Raw genomic sequence first — 24,211 nt, 5'->3', positions numbered from 1 at the left:
TTATGAATAAAAAAGTTTATATGAACACAGTATTAGTATTAGTATTTATTTATTTAACCTGTTAGAGATAAGGCCGTCAGGCCAGCGAATAGGGATTATAAAGAATGGACACTGAGCGAATTTTCCTGTGTTTTGTTTCTCTGTGCGCCAGCGTACAGTTCCACTTTCAAGCGCTGGAGGTAGTGTAATCGAGCATACGCTAAGATAATAATTGAGAATAGAGTTGAGACACAGGATCCAAACATCGCCTACCTTATTGCACAATCCAGTAACGCTTTGCTTCAAATAAATTCAAGTTAACAGCTTTTCCTTATTTCTCAGTGACAAACTAGTTGTAATAATAATATTTTATGTTTCAGATATCATAAATTATATTATAAAATAATATAATACATTATAAAATTAAGTATCGAATTCGTTTAATATTTGTATATAATATAATATAGGTATATGGTTTTACTTCTCGTAAGAGTTTTGTTTTTCCATTTTCAGCGCTATCAAATCATTACATATTTTAATTGTTGTTGGGGTCAACATCTCAACTCTCATTATAAAGGAACTCTAGAGTCTAGACATTACAGTTAATGAAGTATTTATTATTTTATGGATCCAATTTATTTTATTTGAGTACATGATGTACCTAGATGTATTAATTGTATGTGTTATATTTCCGCTGTGTCGACTGCTAGCTGATGTGATGTCAGCGCCAACTGTAGGGAGAAAGCAGAATCTCACGCTTTACCTGGCTTGAAGGTCATTGAAATCAGTCCGGCTACATCAAAGGTACCGACGCGAAGTGTCCATTCTTTATAATCCCTATTCGCTGGTCAGGCCTTCTCTGCCCCTCTACCAGGGGATTACAACTATAACATGAACAATAAAATTACAATTAATATTAAATTTACAATTACAATTACAATAAAAATTAAAGTACGACAAGAATATCTGATTAATGAAAGCTAGACATTTTATCATAGGAGTTACGGACAAAGAATATTTTTGTATTTACTGAATTACAAATTAAACCTACAATAACAAAATTCTATAATGATGAAATTACCGGATATTGAAATATTTTGTGATAGATTAAGAGAACTATTTACAAGAAACCATGTCTGAACGAGTCTCAATTACTGGCCAAGTGCCTAGTAAGTTTGCGTTTGAATTGAATTTTATTTCGACAGTCCCTGATGCTAGCAGGTAACGAATTCCAGAGTCTTGGCAGGGCTATTGTGAAAGAGGATGAGTATGAGGAGGTGCGATGGGATGGTATTGTTAGTACTGTTTCATGGCGAGAGCGTGTGTTCAGATTATGGTGGGAAGAAAGGTAAGTGAAGCGAGACGACAGGTACGAAGGAGTAGAAGAGTTCAAGATTTCGAAGAGAAGGAGAAGTGAATGTAAATTTCTTTTCTTACCTAGTTTAAGCCAACCTATTGCTTCCAGGGATGGGGTAATGTGATCATATTTACGAACATTGCTTACAAAACGTACGCACAAATTATGAGCACGTGTATGTTCTGTTCTAACGGTTTCGGAGAAAACTAATAGAAAGATAAAGAAACATCAAAAGCGCAGGTGAAGTAAATTAGAACATTGTTACCTTATGTTCTATTTAATTGTGTACTTTTCTTTACAGAACATGTTCAAAAAGTCCACCGTCAACTTCAATGCACTTTGCAGTTCTTGTAGACAGTTGCTGTGTTGCTGATCTGAGCTGATTCGGACTTTCCTTTACTTGAGCAATAGCATGTAAAATGCGAGAGAGAAGTTTCCACTTTGCGCTTGTAGACTTCGCACTTAAGCCAACCCCAAACACAGTAATCTAATGTAGTAATGTCGGGTGACCTCGGTGGCCAAGAAATGACTCCACCGCGACCGATCAAACGCCCAGGACACGTTTCATTGATCCTACTACAACCTATTGTCGTTTTGATTATGTCCGCATATGAGTGCTGATGAAGGACATGAGACTGACGCCCGTGATTTTCAAACAGCTGTATGTCTGATTCTGTTAAGAACAGGACATGTGTTCATAGAAAATGTTTGTTCAGAATCACCAATATTATCACCCCTCACACTATGTACCTTTTCTCTTAACTCGGAGGTTGCGGGTTTGATCCCGGGCCAGGTCGATGGCATTTAAGTGTGTTTAAATGCGACAGGCTTATGTCAGTAGATTTACTGGCATGTAAAAGAACTCCTGCGGGACAAAATTCCGGCACATCCGGCGACGCTGATATAACCTCTGAAGTTGCGAGCGTCTTTAAATAAAACATAACAATAACATCTTAATTCACCCTGTATAAGATTCCCGGTTGCAGGAAAGTCGATCAGATATAATCAACGATCAAGGAGGGTTTGATTGGCAATCAGTTCTGTTTTTGTTGCAGAAAGAACAGTCAATATTTGATTGGAAATCAATCTTCCATCACGTTTGATGAAGAGATTTTTGCTGATTAGTGACTGATCATTGATCAAGTGTAGCCCTAGTTGTTTATAGTGCAGTAAAGTTATAGTAATTTATAATAGGAAACAGTTAAAGTAGGTAGATTTGATGTTCTAAAACGGCCTAATAGATTCTTATGATGAAGAAATTAAAAAAAAATATGAAGAAATATTCGGCAAATATCCATAAGCGATGTCTGACGTTATATAGTGTATAATCGTGGCTAACGAGAAAGACAGGCAATGGCGTGAATTGGGGTCACGTGGTTATCATGGTCTAGTCATGGCCATCTTGACAGTTGCCTAATATAGGCTTTTACTTGTTCAACGTCCTAGGAAATAAAAGAATTGCTATATTAAACTCAAGTTGAAGTGCATTTATATATAAACTTGTTCAATGTTGGCCATGTTGTGACTAAGAATGTGACGTCGCTCCATTGCCTCTCTTTTTCGTTAGCCACGGTGAATAATGATGTGATTTCCGGGACCGAAAAAATATGTTTTTTTTTTCTGCATCATTCAAACACCATCCGTGTTCTTATTTTCTATTACATTCATAAAACCCTCAATGATGTTTAATAAGAGGGTTCTATTATTATCAGAAAATTGTGGCCCCTCACATTTTTTGTTCGGTTCACATCATCAACATCATCATCATCTCCTTCATGGATTAGATCATTACTGATCTGTTCGGCTCCAAAGTATAGTTGATCACTACATCTTTTGGTTGGTCATTCTCGACTTCTGTGACCTTGACCTCGGTTCATTTCTTTTACTTTATTCTGTAGACCTGTATGGTCTATACATATGAAGAGTCCACTGCAAGAATGGTGGATGTCATTTGGAATGCATTTTTCAGGAGAAGCAATTGAAAGTTTGAAATGCTTAGCGCTCAAAGCTTAACTGTGATTTTCCGATCATTACCGGACAATGACTATCAGTGTTAATGCCATATAACTCTCTATGTACATTCTATCGGTCTTACTAATAAAAACTCATTATACAGACGTTTAACTGTCTTATACTTATACAATGAGTAGCTCGTTTATAAGTCGTGTGTAAATTCCTTACTAATAATCACTACATACGTCGTGTATAACAGTATAACTGTTACACAGCTACGTCATAGTTTCGTCATTACTTCGTTACGAAAGGTAATAGAATATCTGAGGTTCTCTACTGGATCCGGTAGAGCGCTCTAGTGTGGCGTGTTAAATATCGATAGTACAACTGACTCTAATCGATTACCACACTACATTTTGGTCAAAGAGTAGCTTGCTACAGCAATATTATTCTAATAATTCTATAATCTTTGGTTTGTTCTTCTGTGGTTACAAGGTAAACATCATCATAAAATGACAGTCGATACGAACAGCTGTTAAAGGGGCGGCCATTTTTTCCCTATATACAACGCTTAAACAAGGGGTTTCGTGTATATAACTACTGCAAAGCAATGTCCATTGTATAGTTACAGCCTGTTTATACGTCCATAGCTTATTCACGGTTTATTAGTAACGTTTTCTGTCTCAACTCTGCATAAGTCTCGTATAAAAACTATACACGGTTTATTAGTAAGACTGTATATGTCTTAAGCTATGCATTGACAGTCTTGGTTCATTTTCGACAAGAAAGTGACATCCATCATTCTTGCAGTGGACTCTTCAAATGGAATCCGCCTGTGTTACTTATATAAAAACAGAACGGCAATTGGCAAAGCATTAATTTGTTTTCTTGATCAACGCCCACTCGATGCATTCTTTTCTCTTTCTTAAAAGAACATGTAATTGGCCATTGTTGCAAAATAGCGCCGATGCCAAATGCATTTCTTTCTTACATCAGCAATCAGTAAATCGAGACAAGTTGACTGGAGATTCACTTTCGTGTAACGCAATGAACAATAAAATAGCTAAATCAAACATTACAATAAATAAATAAATAAATAAATAAATAAATAATTAAATGAATGAATGAATGAATGAATGAATGAATGAATGAATGAATGAATGAATGAATGAATGAATGAATGAACGAACGAACGAATGAATAAGTAAGTAAGTAAATAAGTAAATAAATAAATAAATAAATAAATAAACCGTAAATTATTTTAAATTTAAAATTAAGAAGGTTATAATTGGCAATTAATGTCTTTTTATATTATTTGCTTATTGTTTTCCTTGTCCTTTGACCATGAACCATTAGAATAAAGCCAAGTTTGGTTACCATCCGATTATATGTTTCTTTTGCTGGTTTGTTGACGTTTAGAGCTGTGTTACTACTATTCACTCGGTGGAAATATAGTCGAAGCTCACACAACTTAATAGTTTGGTACCAACTTCCTAGCTCTGGTAATTACGTTTCTGAAGCACTCTAATTGTAGATCTACCCTTCAACTGGATCAGTTGCATCACATTAATGCAATCTTTTTCTCATAATGTAAGTTATTTCATGGCAAGTAGAGATTTCCCCCTTGCTGAAAGTTTAACGTCATTGTCATCGCCAGTTCTTCCGTTGGACTATTTTTTAAGCCAGATCAATCTTCTTCGCGTTCATCCCCTCTCATAATGTAGCTCCTCTTCTTTTCTTCAAAGAGCTGAAGAGGTCGTTACTTGGAGAAGCCCGGCAATGTATCTTTTCTTGGGCGAGGTCAATCCAGTTCATATGCTTGCATCCCATCTATCTTACAGCGTGAAAGATGAGTAGCATACGTGCTTATGCCCTGAACATCATGCTTAAGTTATATTTTCGCAAGGAATTGAATCCTGTTCAATCTATTCTTCTCATTTCCAAAATCCAGCCTCATTTCGGTGCACCCTCTCCTGTATGCTACTTTATAGGATGTAGACTTTCTCCAGTTGAAAGCCTTTTGTACGCAACCCCTTTATATCGACGAAATATAATTACTCAGGGCTTCCAGTGTCTACCTTCCGTGCTCCTATCTCGGCTTGTTTTCCTATATATAATAATACACTTTCGAGAGAAAGAGAGGAGAGGAAGAGAGGGCGAGAGTAAGCAGCCATCGGTTGATGCTGTGTGTAAGAGAACGACGTCAGAAAGAAGATCTAAAGGATCTTTCAGGTATGAAATTGGCCTCCGCCCCGCTTCCCCCCCTATCATGAAGCTGCTAGCTGCTCCGTCACTAGGGACCGCGATTGGATCTATGTTCTTCTGCTACTTGAGATTGCAAACTGGTGATCAATACAGTACTGAGAGACGGCTCCTTGTAATAACAGCTTCATTATGAAGTGCCATGGACCATGTTTATAATACTACGTCAGTGATTCGTGAACATTTTATTAACAGCGAGAAGTGGAAATTTCAAGAATGCAGCTTACAGGAGAGCAGATTCAATTTCTGCAATATTTGTCTCGCATGAATGGAACAGAAGTTCTGTTTAAAGTGAGACGTCACATCATCTCACGAGCGTATTGGGTACGTTCTACAACGTCAAATGTTAAACGTGGTTAAGGATTTTTACCAATATGGCGCAGTGGAAACGAGCAGAAATAAGCCAAGGCTGGATATAAAATATAATTAAATAATAGTACATTATGCAACGAGCCTATAAAGAAGGTAATTAAGAAGTGGATATGGATATTTATGAAACGAGCGCAAGCGAGTTTCATAATTTTCATACGAGCTTCTTAATTACCATTATAGGCGAGTTTCATACGACTTTTTATGCTCGACCATATTTCTAACTTGATATTATTAATTTTAATTGTATCTGACCTTCAGCAATGTTCCGTATGTTGTGAGATGTGCGCAGACGCGAAAGTATTGATTTTTTTCCGAGGAACAGATGTCCACATTGACCTTGCTAGGCCATAAGAACCTACAGAGATAACATTGAAATTAAATTAGACATTGAAAAACGAGATGACAAATTGAATTTATTTCAATATTACTTACAATTAACGCTAATTATTATAGTAACAGAACATAACCTTCTGCGACAGTATTGGATTTCCAGCCTCCGTGACTTTTCGCTAATTCTCTTTCGATTGCATATCCGAGAATAATCGATACTTGCGGTTTTATAACGGTAGAAAGCTGACCTGTCATTGGCTGAACAGTTGTAACCTGAGTCGTCATTGGCTGAAAGACCTAACCTTTAATGAGTAGGTGTACTTTAATGACATGCATTAAAGGTCTGCTACCAGGTGTATAATTACTACGTTTCGGCATGGTCGAGCATAAAAAATACAAACAAGTATAAATATAATATATAATAGAATTTATAAAACAGTTATATTACCGGTTGTTCTTTATGGTTGTGAAACTTGGACTCTCACTTTGAGAGAGGAACATAGGTTAAGGGTGTTTGAGAGTGCCTAGGAAAATATTTGGGGCTAAGAGGGATGAAGTTACAGGAGAATGGAGAAAGTTACAAAACACAGAACTGCATGCATTGTATTCTTCACCTGACATAATTAGGAACATTAACTGCAGACGTTTGAGATGGGCAGGGCATATAGCACGCATGGGCGAATCTATAAATGCATGTAGAGTGTTAGTTGGGAGTTGTTACAGGTGTTCACGTTTCATTGATAAAGTCTGTCTCAAAATAAAATGTACCATATCAAAGACTTCGTAGTAAATAAAAAATGCGTTGTAAAGCGACTTTCTGGATGACATAAAATTTATTTTTCAATTCCAAAATTTCGCGACACACTCCATGGGGCTGTGCGACACACTGGTTAGGAACCTCTGCTTTAATGTAATATTACGTTGATTTAATAACATAAGAAGGAAAATATTTGCTAAAATCCTTTAAAGTATTTCATTATCTTATACAGTGTTTCAATAAATGATCTTTCCGATTACAAACTTGAATAACTATCGTTAGGAGACACTTAGAAACATGATATTGGTATCAATGAAAAAAGAAACTCAAATATTTTTTGTTATGTTGGTGAACCTTTCGCATATTTATTAATTTCGCTTCTAGGAGACGATATAACAAAAATGGCTGGAAACGAAGACAGGAGGGCATTTTGTATGCTAGATTTCCACATATTCCAGTCTATTGTCAGCCGTGAAAAGGTGTATAGACCTTTCTTTTTTTGTCGAGGCGTCAGTCACAGGTAATTCGTACCTAGACATGTTACATTTATGGCTTCTTCCACAACTGGAACAGGACATCGAAGGTCTCATTTTTCAGCGGGATGGGGCACCACCCCATTACCACCTAGATGTCAGAAACGAACTGAATACACGACTTCCAAGAGATGGATTGGACGTGCTGGCCGTGAAGATGTAGAATGTTTGCATTGGCCTCCACGTTCCCCCGACCTTACTCCTTGTGATTTTTTCTGTGGGGTTTTATAAAACAAGTGTATCAGCCACCATTACCACCAGCCATTGAGGATCTTCGTGTCCGCATCACAGAGGCCATTGCACTGGTGGATGGTCCAATGCTACAACGTGTATGGCAGGAAATTGACTACGGACTTGATGTGTGTCGTGTGACACAAGGAGCTCACATTGAGCACATGTGACTTACTTACGGTTGTGAATCAAAAGTTTCTCTTTCTGTTTCACGTTTTCCAGTGAAAAAAAAAAAAAAAAATTGTTGGAGTTTGTGTTTCTGTTGATACCAATTTCACGTTTTCTAACTTTTGCTGATTTAAGAGTAGCATATGTGATTTAACCTAATGGATAACAATAGTAATATGCGTTACAAGAGCGGTATGTTGAAGTTTTCATGTTCGAGGAAAAATCTGAAAAAGCGAAACCTAGTTGATCTTTTTTAATTTCCAAGAATTAAAAGAAAACATACCGCCCGTGTATCGTACATTATTTTGTGCGAAGATCGTTTATTACATACCTGAAAGAGGAATTTCTAATTAGTTGCAATGAAATCTCCATCTTGGTTTCTGTTCAATGACGGCAAATTTGCAAAATAAAAATATATATCTTCAACATTGTTGCTTTAAAATGTTTTCTGTGTTTACTATACTCCAGCAGGCCGTGATATACGTCTGTATTTTTTTTTCTCCCAGTCTATAAATGCGAACTTAAAACAAACGGTAAGGTTATGTAATGATTTATTTTTCATTTTTAATATTTTAACAATATTATTTATATAACATATTGCACATCTCCTTCGTTCAAAGTAGCCGCCATGATGAATCTAGAATCTTGTTGATTTTTTCACGGCTTCCTTAATGTTACTTGCATCACGAATGCAGTAACTTTAGTGGAGTTGTAGAGTTTACTTAATTTTTGCAAATATTTAAAAACAATAATTAACAGTGCAATTTAGGTGAAATTGCAGTGGTAAGTTTCCAATTTATAATTATTACTATATTGAACGTCTCTAAAAATAATATGTTAAAAGCCTAAGGCAGCAAAATCAATATGTCACTTAAGCGGTAAGAAGAGGGAAATTGTTATGTGTGTTAGATTGGGAATACTGAATGTGGAATTTTAGACTTTCCGCGGAGGTTTTGTGCGGAAACCAAGCAAATACGCACGATCTCCCACAAAAAATATTTGAGTTTCTCTTTCCATTGATACCAATATCATGTTTCTAAGTGTCTCCTAGCGATAGTTATTCAAGTTTGTGATCGGAAAGATAATTTATAGTAACACTGTATTTAAAAACAAGGCATAAAGTGTTGAATCTATAGATTAGCCTACATGACTGTGAACACTGTTAAAAATTTCCATTTGGATTATCAACTCAAATATTAACTTGGACGCTATCATTGTGTTTTATGTAGTTTTAGGAGGAATGTAATTATATTATAATAAATATGTTTCCGTTGTGTTCAAAGCTTTGTCCTTGCTGAGTGGTTCAAGACCACATAAATTGGTAAACAAAACTGAATGAATTTTAATTAGACTCGAAAAAAGCAACAAGGATTCTAAGTCTGGCTGGAAGAAATCAGCTCAAAAGTAATTACGCTTTACAATGGAATCCCCAGTGATTCGTCGTTTAAATCTGCGCTGTCTCGGACTTTTTCTCGTCAAACAAATGGAATTTGCTGGACAGCTGCGCTTATTAGTCTATTAATGTTGTTTCGTTATTTAAATGGGAACTCTTTGGACGCGATGTAAATGGATGGGGCTGCATTGGGGTCCCGCGGGGATTACGGAGGAGGAGTTAAAAATTTATGGCAAGTGATTACTGTAAGTACGTGCAAATACTGTGTTCCCAAACACACAGTGTGTTGTGTTTTAGTAATCTCGCCTGTTTGAAGACAAAGCTTATTGCAGTAAGGCAAGGTAAACAATATTATATGTCTTAAAAACCATCTCGTTCCATAGTGATGCCATATCTCAATAATAGAGCCGTCATGGCTGTATGTATGTATGTAAAGGGACATCATTTTATTTCTACTAACATTTTTAATATTAACCTGTCTATACCTTTAGAGAACCGGAAACACCGCTTGCTCCCCCCTACAAGACTGGACTTCGATGATACTGGCGTAAAACACAAATCACTCTACTAGGTATAGGATGGAAGAAAAGTAGTTCATCCATTTACGTAAACTAGGAAATATCGCGATTTTGAGTTCGATAATTTTCATTAGGTTTTTCTTTAATCAAAGTACAGTACTGTATTAAGAATAAGTGTTTTTACTCACGAAGTGAGTTATCCATGCGAACGTATTCATTATGCAGTGTATATTATACTGTCTACAGCACATTAGCGTACAATATAGAGAAAGAAGTTAAATTGAAAAATAATCATAATATGAATATTTAAACACAATTTTGAAAATGGTGGCCGTTCATTTCGATACAGGCTTCAGTTCTTTTGTGCATATTATCGCACTATAGACTATTGCATCTAATTCCATTTGCCAGTTTCGTCCTTCGTACTAGTAACTCATGTTGAAATAATTCTGTACTTACTCTACGTACTGTGAATTCAATCTTCACTTCTGCCCGACCCGAAAATATAAAATTACTCAGACATGTTATCTACTGTTCGTCCAAGTGGTTATGCCGCAGGATTGTAGAAAGGGAGGAAATCACGTGACAGTTAATTACTTAACGAGGCCCTTTTATTTAAGTTAAATTAAACAGCTGTATAATATTACGTAAATGTCCAATTCCTAAGAGAAATTAATGTTTTCAGAAAAGAGCTAAAAGAGCCCAGCTATTACAGAGGGGCGAGCAGAAGCAGGTGGGGGAAATCGGGATGCGACGTAGGCAAACGGACAGAAGCAGTGCGAAAATATGATTCAATATTGAAAGCTCTTTCGTCACTGGAAAACGCGAACATATTTCTGGAACGTACTATACTCAGTAACTCAGTACTGCTTACTATCTGCGGTCTTGGTTCTGTGTGGAGTTGGAACTTCCTTAGTAAAAGGGGTGGGAGTGAAGTACATTCAAAAACTCAGGTACAATAAAAATTGAAGTAAAAATAAAATGATGTCCATGTATGTATGTATGTATGTATGTATGTATGTATGTATGTATGTATGTATGTATGTATGTATGTATGTATTAACACTACAATTGGATATACACCCGGTGGCAGTGATATATAATATACAATAATACCATATATTTTTATTTTTATTTTATTGGGTTATTTTACGACGCCGTATCAACATCTAGGTTATTTAGCGTCTGAATGAAATTAAGGTGATAATGCCGGTGAAATGAGTCCGGGGTCCAGCACCGAAAGTTACCCAGCATTTGCTTGTATTGGGTTGAGGGAAAACCCCGGAAAAAACCTCAACCAGGTAACTTGCTCCCGACCGGGATTCGAACCTGGGCCACCTGGTTTCACGGCCAGACGCGCTGACCGTTACTCCACAGGTGTGGACTAATACCATATATAATTCTACAATAACTACATCAATAAAAGGAAAAAAATAAAATAAACCTAAGATTTTTAACTATAAATAAATAGATGCAATAAACCTAGGACTATAAATAAAAACTATTCTATAATAACGCCTACAATAAGCAAAAGTAAACCTAACTTATAAGTACTATTACCAATTTAAGTAATTACGTATCACCTTAATTAATTACAAATCAACTTAATTAAATATAATCTTAATTAATTACCTACCACCTTAATTTATTTACATATCAACTAAATTACATATCGTCTTAATTAATTACATGTCAACTTAATTAATTACATGACACAACTTAGATATTTACACTGCACCTACAATTACGTTTTCAGTCTAATCTTCTCAACCTTTCCTTAAATGTATTGATTTTGAGAGGACCACCCTGAAAGATTGCCGCAGGTAAGCTGTTCCAGTCTACTATTGTGCGGTTAACAAAATAAAATTTTGCCACGTCCTTTCTTTGTTTTCTACATTTAAACTTCCTAATTCTACATTTAAACTTCCTATATGCTTATATGACAAAATCTGTTTATATAGGAATATAGAATACTCTACAATACTATTGGACTAGGTAGCGTAGTCGCTATAGCGCTGGCCTTATGTGTTCGACGTTGCGGGTTCGATCCCGGCCCAGGTCAATGGCATTAAAGTGTGTTTAAATGCGACAGACTCATGTCAGTAGATTTACTGGTATGTAAGAGAACTCCTGCGGAACAAAATTCCGGCACACCGTCAACGCTGATGTATAACCTCTGCATTGCGAGCGTCGTTAAATAAACCATAATTTAATTTTATTCTAAAATACTTTATAGTATACAATTACGACTCACCCTGTATTTCTTGTTAAAGTTTCGGGCCATAATCATGGCGATATGTATTTTTAGTCACATACAGTCACAGAGATCAATACGTAGGGAATATGCATCCGTTGACAGTTGAACTTTAGTTGCTAGTCATTAGGATCGCTACTATCGCACAGTCTATTGTTCCTAGTACTCTCAGTTGCTAACCGCTTGGAGCATTGTATCGCGAGAAATGCAAAAAATCATCTCCAGCTTCATGATTGTATGTACTAGACCAGCGTTTCTCAAACTTTTTAGAAGTGGGGACCACTTTTTTAAGTCAGACAGTTCCGCGGATCACCTCATTCTTATTCCCTTCGAAAGCAAATTTATCGTTTTTGTAGTATATCAATATACTTATATTTTAAAATAGGATTAATTAAAATTAATTAAATTAAATTAATTTTATATTAGTATTAACTAATTAAGCTAATGTTAATAGACGAAAATTCATTTTTGTTTCTTTAATAATTCAAGGCTATTAGAGTATGAATAATCTTTAAGTTATTAGCTAACAAAAAAAGTTGGTACTCACATTAATGAGATAGATGAGCCTGCCGATTCTTGCACAGTTGTTCTATATTTGAACGTATGCTGGTAAGCTTAAGTCGGAGATTGTCACATACTTCGAGTCGATTTCGGTAGCCTACTTTGTTTTTATTAGAGTTAGTGATGAAAGCCCTTTCTCACACAGATAAGTAGAAACAAACTTAATTATAATCTCTAAAGCACCATTGTACAGTTCACTATATTCTCTTTTCACTTGTGATGCAGTCCAAAAATTAACCATTCCTTCCGCTTGGAATTTCATTTTAAGTCCGGTCTCATTCGAGAGTTCAAGTAACTGTTCTCTTTCACTCAATGGAAGTTTGTTAGTTTCAATATCGCAATGAAAGTGATTACGAAGCTATGAAAATTCGTCATGTTTACTCGGAAAATAAGTTTCAAATTGTGACCTCAGAGTTGTATTATTGGTGTACGACGTACAGTACGTGACCATTTCAATGTGCAGACTGGGTGTCGGCAAAACTATTAAGAAATGGAAAGGTTCGGTCCTCTGTTATGAATTTGGGTGGTCCCTGGCTGGGTTAAAGGGGCGGCGCCAGATGTGCAGGGAAAAGATGGCGAGAAACACCACGTTCATAGTGCTTTAAATCCCTCTTTTGGTGTTGAGAGTAGAGTGGGAATTCAGTAGACGGATAGGGTGATAAATTTTATAAAAAGTCAGTACATTTCCAAACTCTGAGATTTTCAGCTATAAAGTGATATGCAATTCTTTTGAATTTTATTTTTTCTTCTGCATTTTTTGAAGGACCACAAGGGCAGACCTCGAAGACCACAGGTGGTCCGCGGACCATAGTTTGAGAAACGCTGTACTAGACTGTGGTATTGATCAAGCAATGTACTATATATTATGTTGTTAGAGATTCCAAATGGGCTCATTCGAGCGGAAAAGTTTAAAAGAATAGTCAAAAGAATTTTTTTTTTTGCTCTACTACAAAATGTTTAACTCTTTTCAATGATAATTTTGTCCTACCAGAAGTATGGAGAAGTATTCAAATAGCATATGATAATAGAAATAAAAATGTTACGTTATAAGAAACGTTGAGGCGTGTGTTTTAAATCGAGCTGGAACAAAAATTTTGTATTAACCTACTTTATCCGAAACTTTAATGTAATTTCTGTTGAAAGACCGTGTTGGATAATGAACAACGTTCCTTATAAAGGATTCCGAACTCGATCTTCTCCAGCCTTGCAAAGAAGATTGTCGCATATAGGTCGCTTATGCAGTAAATTGTATTTTGTTGCCTAGTTACCGTATAAAGAGCGCATTTTATGTATTCAGCATTGGCAATGAAGTTCGTTATTGGGTCGAGCCTTGTGTTCAAATCAAGTATTCCTAGTCCGTTGAATTTGAAGCTTTAGAAAACAGCACACAGCGATTTTGAAGCTAACCATTGTCGCAGCTAGACCGTCCGTACCAACGTGTAAAATGAGTTTTCTCTTTTTGAGTGTAGAATGTAGTACAAATGAAATTTACCTGGAATTGTGAGACAGTGCATTTCGAAATTTAATGAAATAATTTAAATATTCTGCTAATGTAAAGTAATTGAAACTGTATATTAACTCTAATACAAAGTGTCGTAGGACCAAATTAATTAACTTCTATTATTTTTCGTAGTATACGGTAATAGTCTCTTTTTCGTTATGGACTAGCGGCACGTAAAAGATTTTCATTACTGTTGTTGCTCAGATCTTTGAAATCGGAACCATGCTGCTCTTTATCCAGCATTTAGCTCTTCGTCAACTGACTTGGAGTACCTCGTTGTTGCCAGATCTTACTGACTTAATGGTAGCAACAATTACAACACCACGGAGAAAAGCTAGACATGGCAATGCTACAGGCGTTTTAAAGTGGGTCAGGTATAGATTTGAGGGAGGTGGGATATGATAGTAGGGACTGGATTAATCTTGCCCAGGATAAGCACCAATGGCGGGCTTATGTGAGGGCGGCAATGAACCTCCGGGTTCCTTAAAAGCCATAAGTATGTATATATATATATATATATATATATATATATATATACAGACGTGGACAAATTATTAGATTAAATTAATTATATGTGTAACGAAGCTGTATTTATCGGCAGAAATAATGAACAAAAATGTACTTTACACAGAAATAATGAACAGAAAATTGAGTCTGGAGGTTACTAATATTTTGTGAACATTCCCTTATTCTCTATTAACACGTTGATTTTGTCAGGGATGCTGGAAACCAGAGTTTGACACTTTCCTTTGAATATCAGCATCATTTAGCCAGATATCAGACAGTGCTTAAATGAGTCCATGTTTTGTTGTATCTTTTTGTTCACTTTCTTCTTCAATATAGATCACAGATTTTCAATTTCGTTCATGTCCGGTCTTCTTGCAGGCCATTGGAGAACAGACTGTTGAATATCTTCTGCAGTGTATAATTAAAAAACCAGTAGTACCAACACAGCCATACAAAATATACTTAACCATTGGAAAAATATACCAGAAGACGTAAACAATCATTTTACAACAATAGAGACTCTGTGAATTATACTGATAGTTTATATGACGAATTATATTGTGTTTCCAAGAAAACGTTTTAGTCTAATAATTTGTCCACGTCTGTGTGTATATATATATATATATATATATAACAGTTTTGATTAAGCTATCATTACCTCTTTTGTAGATTGTGTCACTGTTAAGCTAAGTTATATTATAAATTTACTGTTATAGATTAATTTTAAAATTATTTTTAGTTCTTTCTGTCTGTATTTTACGTGTATTTATATTTCTGTTGGTGTGGAAGCGAACTGTTATTGGCCTTAACTTCACCAGCATTAAAAATAAAAAATTGTATAAATAAATAAATAAATAAATAAATAAAAAGGAATAAGTGAATGAATAAAATGAATGGATGACAATGGATCAATGAATGAATGAATGAATGAATGAATGAATGAATGAATGAATGAATGAATATGAAATAAAAGTGGACATGAAAATAAATGACTGAAAATAAATAAACGGGCCAAGGCCTCAACTTCAGATGTCTCATCAGAAGTAAATGATGGAGATAACGTGTGGTCAGTACGATGATTGTCCCAGCAATTGTAACTGGCTTATGAGACCAGATTTCTCTATCGACTATAGCGACCCAAATTCATCACGATGAAGGGCAATTTTAACGCGTGACAAATTATTGTAAACGTTGAATGTCTCAAATTTAAACGATTGGAGAATATTAACTGTTTCTATCCTTCATTACACCTTGTACACTTTTCAGAATGTTGCAGTTCATATTACGCGCTCTCGTTACGAAGCTAGTTATATAAAGCTTTCATAACATGTAATTAATATGGCCATCAGTTTTACGAGACTTCAACCCTGGGTCGTTAATTCTATCTGCCTGTTTTATATTTCAGCCTAATAAGTTACGCTTTTAATCGTTATAATGACATTCCTGTGATATTAGGTGATTAGACAGATTGGTGTAATGTTCTCAGAGCAACGGACTATCCCACAGAAAACTCATTATACTATTAAACATAAATTTCACTTCAGATATAACGTACGAGCTTATTAAAAGGAGAGAACAAAAGGAGCCTAATTATGTTCTATTAATCGTAAAACGTTAGTTGTAGAGATTCATGATATTTGTCGTATTCTGGAGAAAAAAGAAATAGCGATTTGTCCTAATTCCGTTCAGTGTATTTTTATATATAAAATTTTTGTTAAATTTATTTTTGTCTTCCTAAATATTTCTTGAAAAATTTAATGTACGACATTGAATTATACGTAACTTCACATTATTAATTTCGTTCATTTTATTAAATAATTTTGTTTACTTCTTGTGTAATATTCTTTATGCAATCCTAGCATTAAAACACGCTTATGACGCTATAAATCATGCAAAATTGGCCTAATTCTGGCACTGGTACCAGAAAAGGTTACCTAGCAACTAGTATTCCATGACGTTATCACTGCCTTCACAATACACTTTTATACAACGTACCTGTAAGAAAAACCAACAAAACAACAATAAAATAATGTGTCTTAGAAACGGTTATTTAGCACTCTTGCAATTTATTACATCCTATCCAGTACTTGTGTCTCTATTATGTCATAACATTACGTTTTGTAAATTTTTAATAATTATTTTACATACTTTAATGCTATAATAGCATAAAACGTTGTATGTAACACGTGTATAATCTTTATTATAAACATTAGTGAAAATTCACTCTTGCCATAACTACCAAGATTATACACTAGTTACATAAATTACTATTTTCGTTGCCTGCAATTTTCAAAACAGTTTTACACATCATTTTGGTGTGGACATAATGTAGGTATATTCTGGTTTTACTCTCGTAATTTTCTAATATAACGTAACATTGTAAAATTCCTTTGTGCGAGATCGTGCGTATTTGCTTGTTTTCCGCACAGAACCAATATGCGGTAAGTGTGAAATACCACATTCAGTATTCCAAACGTAACACACATAACAATTTCCCTCTTCTTACCGCTTAAGTGACATATTCATTTTACTGCTTTAGGCTTTTAACATATTATTTTTAGAGACGTTTAACATAGTAATAATTATAAATTGGAAACTTACCACTGAAATTTCACCTAAATTGCAATGTTAATTATTGTTTTTAAATATTGCAAAAATTAAGTAAAGTCTACTACTCCACGAAACTTATTGCATTCCTGATACAAGTAACATTAAGGAAGCCGTGAAAAAATCAACAAGATTCCAGATGCCGATGTTATTACTGCAATATGTTATATAAATAATATTGTTAAAATATTAAAATGAAAAATAAATCATTACATAACCTTACCGTTTGTTTTAAGTTCGCATTTATAGACTGGGGGAAAAAAAGACAGACGTATATCACGGCCTGCTGGAGTGTAGTAAACAGAGAAAACATTTTAAAGCAACAATGTTGAAGATAGATATTTTTATTTTGCAAATTTGCCGTCATTGAACAGAAACCAAGATGGAGATTTCATTGCAACTAATTATAAATTCCTCTTTCAGGTATGTAATAAACGATCTTCGCACAAAATAATGCACGATACACGAGCGTTATGTTAGTTTTCATGTTCTCGGAAATTAAAAAAGCTCAACTACGTTTCGCTTTTTCAGTCTTTTCCTCTAACATGAAAACGTCAACATACCGCTCTTGTAACGTATATTATTATTGCAGAACGAAGAGTTACAATTGTTTTGGACGAAATTTCTGCACATTTAAAGTAGAAATTTAAAATTCTTTCAATAATTTATTTTATTTTACTAAGTTATTTTACGACACTTTATCAACATCTTAGGTTATTTAGCGTCTGAATGAGATGAAGGTGATAATGCCGGTGAAATGAGTCCGGGGTCCAGCACCGAAAGTTACCCAGCATTTGCTCATATTAGGTTGAGGGAAAAACCCGGAAAAAACCTCAACCAGGTAACTTGCCCCGAACGGAAATCGAACCCGGGCCACTTGGTTTTGCGGCCAGACGCGCTAGCCGTTACTCCACAGGTGTGGACATCATTTATTATCATGAGAGACTATACTCTCATATATTGACTGAGCATATTGGGAATTAAATCAATGACTTTCCCAAAGAAGGTACACTAGGAAATGTTTCATATAGAAGATTTTTTATCTGGAAAAGGAAGTAAGAACGAGCAAAATTTTATTCAACGTTTTTGTTTGAAATATTTCAAAGAATAACCATCTGAAATTAATGGCATTACTTATGGTTCAGTCTATATTTATATTTGAGTCATTCTCTGAGTTCTCAGCATTAGAGATCAGCAATGGAAAATTATAAATTCCCAGTGCACTTGAAACACTTCAATTTAAATAAACTGGTTTATTGCACACACTTTTTATACTTATCAAAGCATTTAATTTAAATGTTTATATGGTTGGTGTTATCAAGTCATTTTGGTTCCTATTGTACGTTAACACAAATGACTTAAATGCTTAGATTTTTTATGATTTTAAGAATGCCCGTATCAAGTTGAAGTTATGTTATATAAACAAAAAAAAAAAAAACATTTACTAAAAATTATTGAGATTTCAGCATTATTATTACGTCAAAATATTAAGTAACTCAAGAGACATACAATTAACCTAACCTATCTTTATATTATGTAATACTTGAGGCACATTTACACACTGTAAAGCAATTCTTCTTTCCATCTATATGTATGGGAGAAATATGCTCTAATAACAGCAATAGAGTCCAGAAACAAATTGCAAATATATAAATATTACCACAGACACATTAGGTAACACCAAGGACATCAATATTCTATTACGCATTTGAAAATTACTTTGTAAGTTTAAGTTTCATAGAGTGAGCATGTAAAGTGCCTAGGTTTGGTATTAATTCAGTAGGAATTAGTTTTCAAACAAGAGCATCTGAATATTTCTACCATCTGTAAATGGAATTCCTCAAGGATCAATATTAGATCCCCTACTTTTTCTAGTGTTCATGAAAGATGTAGGTCATCCCATATTATTTGCATATGACACAAGTATAGTAATTACAGCCAATAACTCCAACACATTCCAATCTGCAACAGAGGAAATTCTCTTCAAAATATGTGACTGGTTCTCAGTCAATAAATTAGTATTAAATTGTGACAAAGCTAACATAATGCAATTTAAATCCCGTCCAAATTCAACCTCGCAAATTTCTAGCGCAATAATTAACAATAGATCCCTATTAGAAACAACAACAACCAAATTTCTTGCTTAAAAATGGATAATGTGTTAAATTGTAAAAATCATATTAAAGAAATTACCCCCAAACTAAATTCAGCTTGTTTTGCTATTAGATCTATGATGAAAGAGTAATGGAACGGAGAAAAATTTTCTCCGTCGCCGGGATTTGAACCCGGGTTTTCAGCTCTACGTGCTGATGCTTTATCCACTAGGCCACGCCGGATACCACCGCGGCGTCGGACAGAATTGTCTTTGATTAAGTTCCAACTCTTGGGTTCATAGACATCTATGACGTAGTGCAGAGGGCGGCCACTAGAGGGAACCCAAGAGTTGGAACTTAATCAGAGACAATTCTGTCCGACGCTGGGGTGGTATCCGGCGTGGCTTAGTGGATAAAGCATCAGCACGTAGAGCTGAAAACCCGGGTTTAAATCCCGGCGCCGGAGAGAATTTTTCTCCGTTCCATTACTCTTTCATCGTATGATGACGCAGAATATCTGCATGGAAATATCATATGTACTTAGGTACATTAAAATAATATATATATTAGATCTATGCAAAAGGCAGTAAATATCAATACCTTAAAAACAATATACTTTGCATACTTCCACTTGGTAATGAGTTTCGGAATTATATTCTGAGGAAATTCCACACATAGTAACAGTATATTCCTATTACAAAAAAAGAGTAATTAGAATAATAGTAGGTGCCAAATCTAGGGAATCTTGTAGAACTATTTAAAAAAAAATTACAAATAATACCCATGGCTTGTCAGTATATCATTTCATTAATAGTCTTCTTCTTATGTAATCGTGAAAACTTTGTAACTAATTCAACAGTTCATAGCATAAATACACATCAAAAAGTGACTTTCATACTCCATCGGCAAGTCTATCGTGCTATCAAAAAGGAGTGCGTTATATGGCAGTAAAAATTTTTAATAGCCTCCCTATCGATATAAAAAATGAAACTCAAAACATAAGATTATTTAGGGCCAAATTAAAGAAGTACTTAATTTCTCACGCCTTCTTTTCTGTAGGTGGATTCATGACATTTAATAACGCTTCATGAAATTAATACTAAAACTCTGTGTTGTACTAGTAGACTATACTGTAAATCTCGTCTGTATATATTTCAACTAGACTGTGACTATAAATTAAGACTTTATAATAGTATTAAGTTTTTTGACTTGTTCCATATTCTAGCTGAAAGCAATGTATGAATACCATGGAATGTTAATAAATACAATACAATACAAAGTTATAAAGCGATCGTATTTCAATTTTGTGGTTGTGGACAATTTATATTTACAAGTACTTCAACTAGCGTATAAAAATGATTTAAATATATAATATTATGAAACATAATTAAAATGTTGTCCAAATTGATCTTTGTGTTCTACTGATTATTTTAAAATTTAATTGATATAGTAAATATTAAACATAGTAGTGATATTTTCCATGGACAGGAATTGCTGCAAATCTCGAGAATGTTTCATATAATATAAAAAATGTTTCAGTTTTCTGTTCACTATTGAATACGGCTCAGTGGGAGAAGTTAAAAGTAAAATTGTTTTGTGCGAAATCGTGCGTATTTGCTTGGTTTCCGCACAAAACCAATCCGCGGAAAGTTTAAAATTCCACATTCAGTATTCCCAACCTAACACACATAACAATTTCCCTCTTCTTACCGCTTAAGTTACATATTGATTTTACTGCTTTAGGCTTTTAACATATTATTTTTAGAGACGTTCAATATAGTAATAATTATAAATTGGAAACTTACAATTGCAATTTCACTTAAATTGCACTGTTAATTATTGTTTTTAAATATTTGCAAAAATTAAGTAAACTCTACAACTCCACTAAAGTTAGTGCATTCGTGATGCAAGTAACATTAAGGAAGCCGTGAAAAAAATCAACAAGATTCCAGATTCATCATAGACTGGGGGAAAAAAAAAGACAGACCTATATCACGGCCTGCTGGAGTATAGTAAACACAGAAAACATTTTAAAGCAACAATGTTGAGATAGATATTTTTGTTTTACAAATTCGCCGTCATTAAACAGAAACCAAGATGGAGATTTCATTGCAACTAATTAGAAATTCCTCTTTCAGGTATGTAATAAACGATCTTCGCACAAAATAATGTACGATACACGAGCGGTATGTTTTCTTTCAATTCTCGGAAATTAAAAAAGCTGCCGACCTGGTTGGCGAGTTCGTATAGCGCTGGCCTTCTTTGCCCAAGGTTGCGGGTTCGATCCCGGGCCAGGTCGATGGCATTTAAGTGTGCTTAAGTGCGACAGGCTCATATCAGTAGATTTACTGACATGTAAAAGAACTCCTGAGGGACAAAATTCCGGCACATCCGGCGACGCTGATATAACCTCTGCAGTTGCTAGCGTCGTTAAATAAAACATAACATTTAAAAAAGCTCAACTACGTTTCGCTTTTTCAAACTTTTCCTCGAACATGAAAACTTCAACATACCGCTCTTGTAACGCATATTACTATTAATGCCTTTCGATCATATTATTTGTCTTTTAAGCGATATTATGAGATAGCGCCAACACGAACCTGATGGTTTTGTTCATAGCTGATATCGCTAATCCCATGTCCGATGGTAGGCAGCGGCGGGTCAATTATATAAATTAAATTAACCCGCCAGCTAGCACGCCCATAAGCCGTAAGACCTAACAAACCCTTACGTCTCCTATCGTGGAATAAATCGCTTCCGCTAACTTGCTAATCCCAATTATAGTTTGGGGATCAGCACACGGGGCCTGCAATAAAATCAAAGTGCGTCGCATAAAATGATGGCTGCTATTTTCTCTAAACGGGATGACGTCTGCGAATTTCCTAATTTGTGTAAATTGGCACTTTACCTCTATGGCATAATCCCTGCGGTTACTACAAAACAGCAGGACATAACAATATATCGGTCAATTGCGCGTGAGAGGATAACATGCATACGTTATAATGGAGTATCGTGAATTAAATACGTCATCTGTGGCTATCAGAGATGAACGGACTTCATAATTCTCCATAAGTTCAGGATACTTCTTCCTGAAAGTGTGCTGACTGTTGACCAGATATTTTCCTTATTTAAGGATACTTTTAAATCTCACTCTACTCAAAGTAATTTCGTATTTTAATTTTAATATTAGGTCTGTTTATATATTTTTTTAGTTGGTTATTTAACAACGCTGTATCAACTACTAATCCCCATTTCAGTTTGGTTGATAGGCCTTCCCCTCTACTCACACTCTTTACCATGCGTGAAGGGGAAGATGCTACTGTCTATTTTATTAACGTTTGACTAATTGCCTTTGAACATAGTGAAAATTCTTATTATTGAAAACGTTTACCGGTAATCTAGATTTCTAAAATCTATACTAAGCGTTTATATTTCATTTCATTGTTGTTTATATCAACTGGCACATGAAAAAGCTACCGACAGCAGAAGATAAATGTTTTCTTCACTGCTAGTTGCTACTCTACAGCATAAACGACGGAACAATCTGCACTGTGTCACTCCTCCCTGACTTTATAATACAAACTAGCGTCCCTTTATTTAATTATTAGTTGAAAATTTTGTAAAAACGACACTAAAATATACTGAAACATGTAATTGTCAAACATCTGTGTCACTGTATTTTATATCCATTTATGTACTTTATTTAATATTTTATTTTCTTGTGTGTACAACTTGGGGGGGGGTGCAGATATAAGAGGTAACAGCTACCGGTCTGTTATACTGACGGACTCAGGGCAAGTAGAAGGGGAAAGAAATGCCTTCGCTTCCTCTCAACTTGTATGAAATGTCGTTTAGGTTATTTAGCGTCCATGGGATTGGTGATAGCGAGATGATATTTGGCGATATGAGTCAGAGGATTCGCCATAGATTACCTGATATTCACCTTAGGGTTGGGGAAAACCTCGGAAAAACCCAACCAGATATTTCGCCCAAGCGGGGATCGAACCCGCGCCCGAGAGCAACTTCAGATCGGCAGGCAAGCGCCTTAACCGACTGAGCCACGCCGGTGGCTTTAATAATATTATAATGTGACTTTCTTGGACCAGTTTTACAATCTTAAGATTATTAGTCTTTTCATGGCTCATAACTTGATGCTCCTATACGTGCAGAAGCATAGAGGAATCAAGAAGCAGTTAGGCCTATGGTCGCGTGTAGAATTACCAACAGAGGGATTCTTGCAGTAGTTACGTATTTGGACCCAGCTTCGACTCTGAGTTATAAATGGTCGCCAGAGGTATAAATCTACTCTTATTCATTCATAGTGTTCTGCCCAAGGGCAAGTTTTTCACTGCAAACCCAGCATTCTTCAGTCGTCCCTATTTTCTGCCTTCCTCTTTGTCTCCTCATATGATCCATATATCTTAATGTCGCCTATCGCCTTCTTCTGCCCCGAACTCTTCTCACTTTTACAATTCCTTCCAGTGCATTCTTCAGAAGGCAATTTATTCTCAACCAGTGACTCAGCCAATTCCTTTTTCTCTTTTTAATCAGTTTCAGCATCATTCTTCCTTCACCCATTCTTTTCAACATAGCTTCGTTTCTTACTCTGTCTGTCCATTTCACACGCTCCATCTTTCTCCATATCCACATTTCAAATGCTTCTAGTCGCTTCTCTTCACCTCGTCGTAGTGTCCATGTTTCTGCCCCTTATAATGATACAATCCATACAAAGCACTTCGCTGGTCTCTTCCTTAGTTCTTTTTCTAGAGGTGCGCAGAAGATGTTTCTTTTTCTATTAAAAGTTTCTTTGTCATTGCTATTTTCCTTTTGACTTC

Source organism: Periplaneta americana, chromosome 5 (genome assembly GCF_040183065.1).
Source record: "Periplaneta americana isolate PAMFEO1 chromosome 5, P.americana_PAMFEO1_priV1, whole genome shotgun sequence".
Lineage (NCBI taxonomy): Eukaryota > Metazoa > Arthropoda > Insecta > Blattodea > Blattidae > Periplaneta > Periplaneta americana.
The sequence above is the reverse complement of the archived record's forward strand: the minus strand, read 5'-3'. Positions refer to the sequence as shown.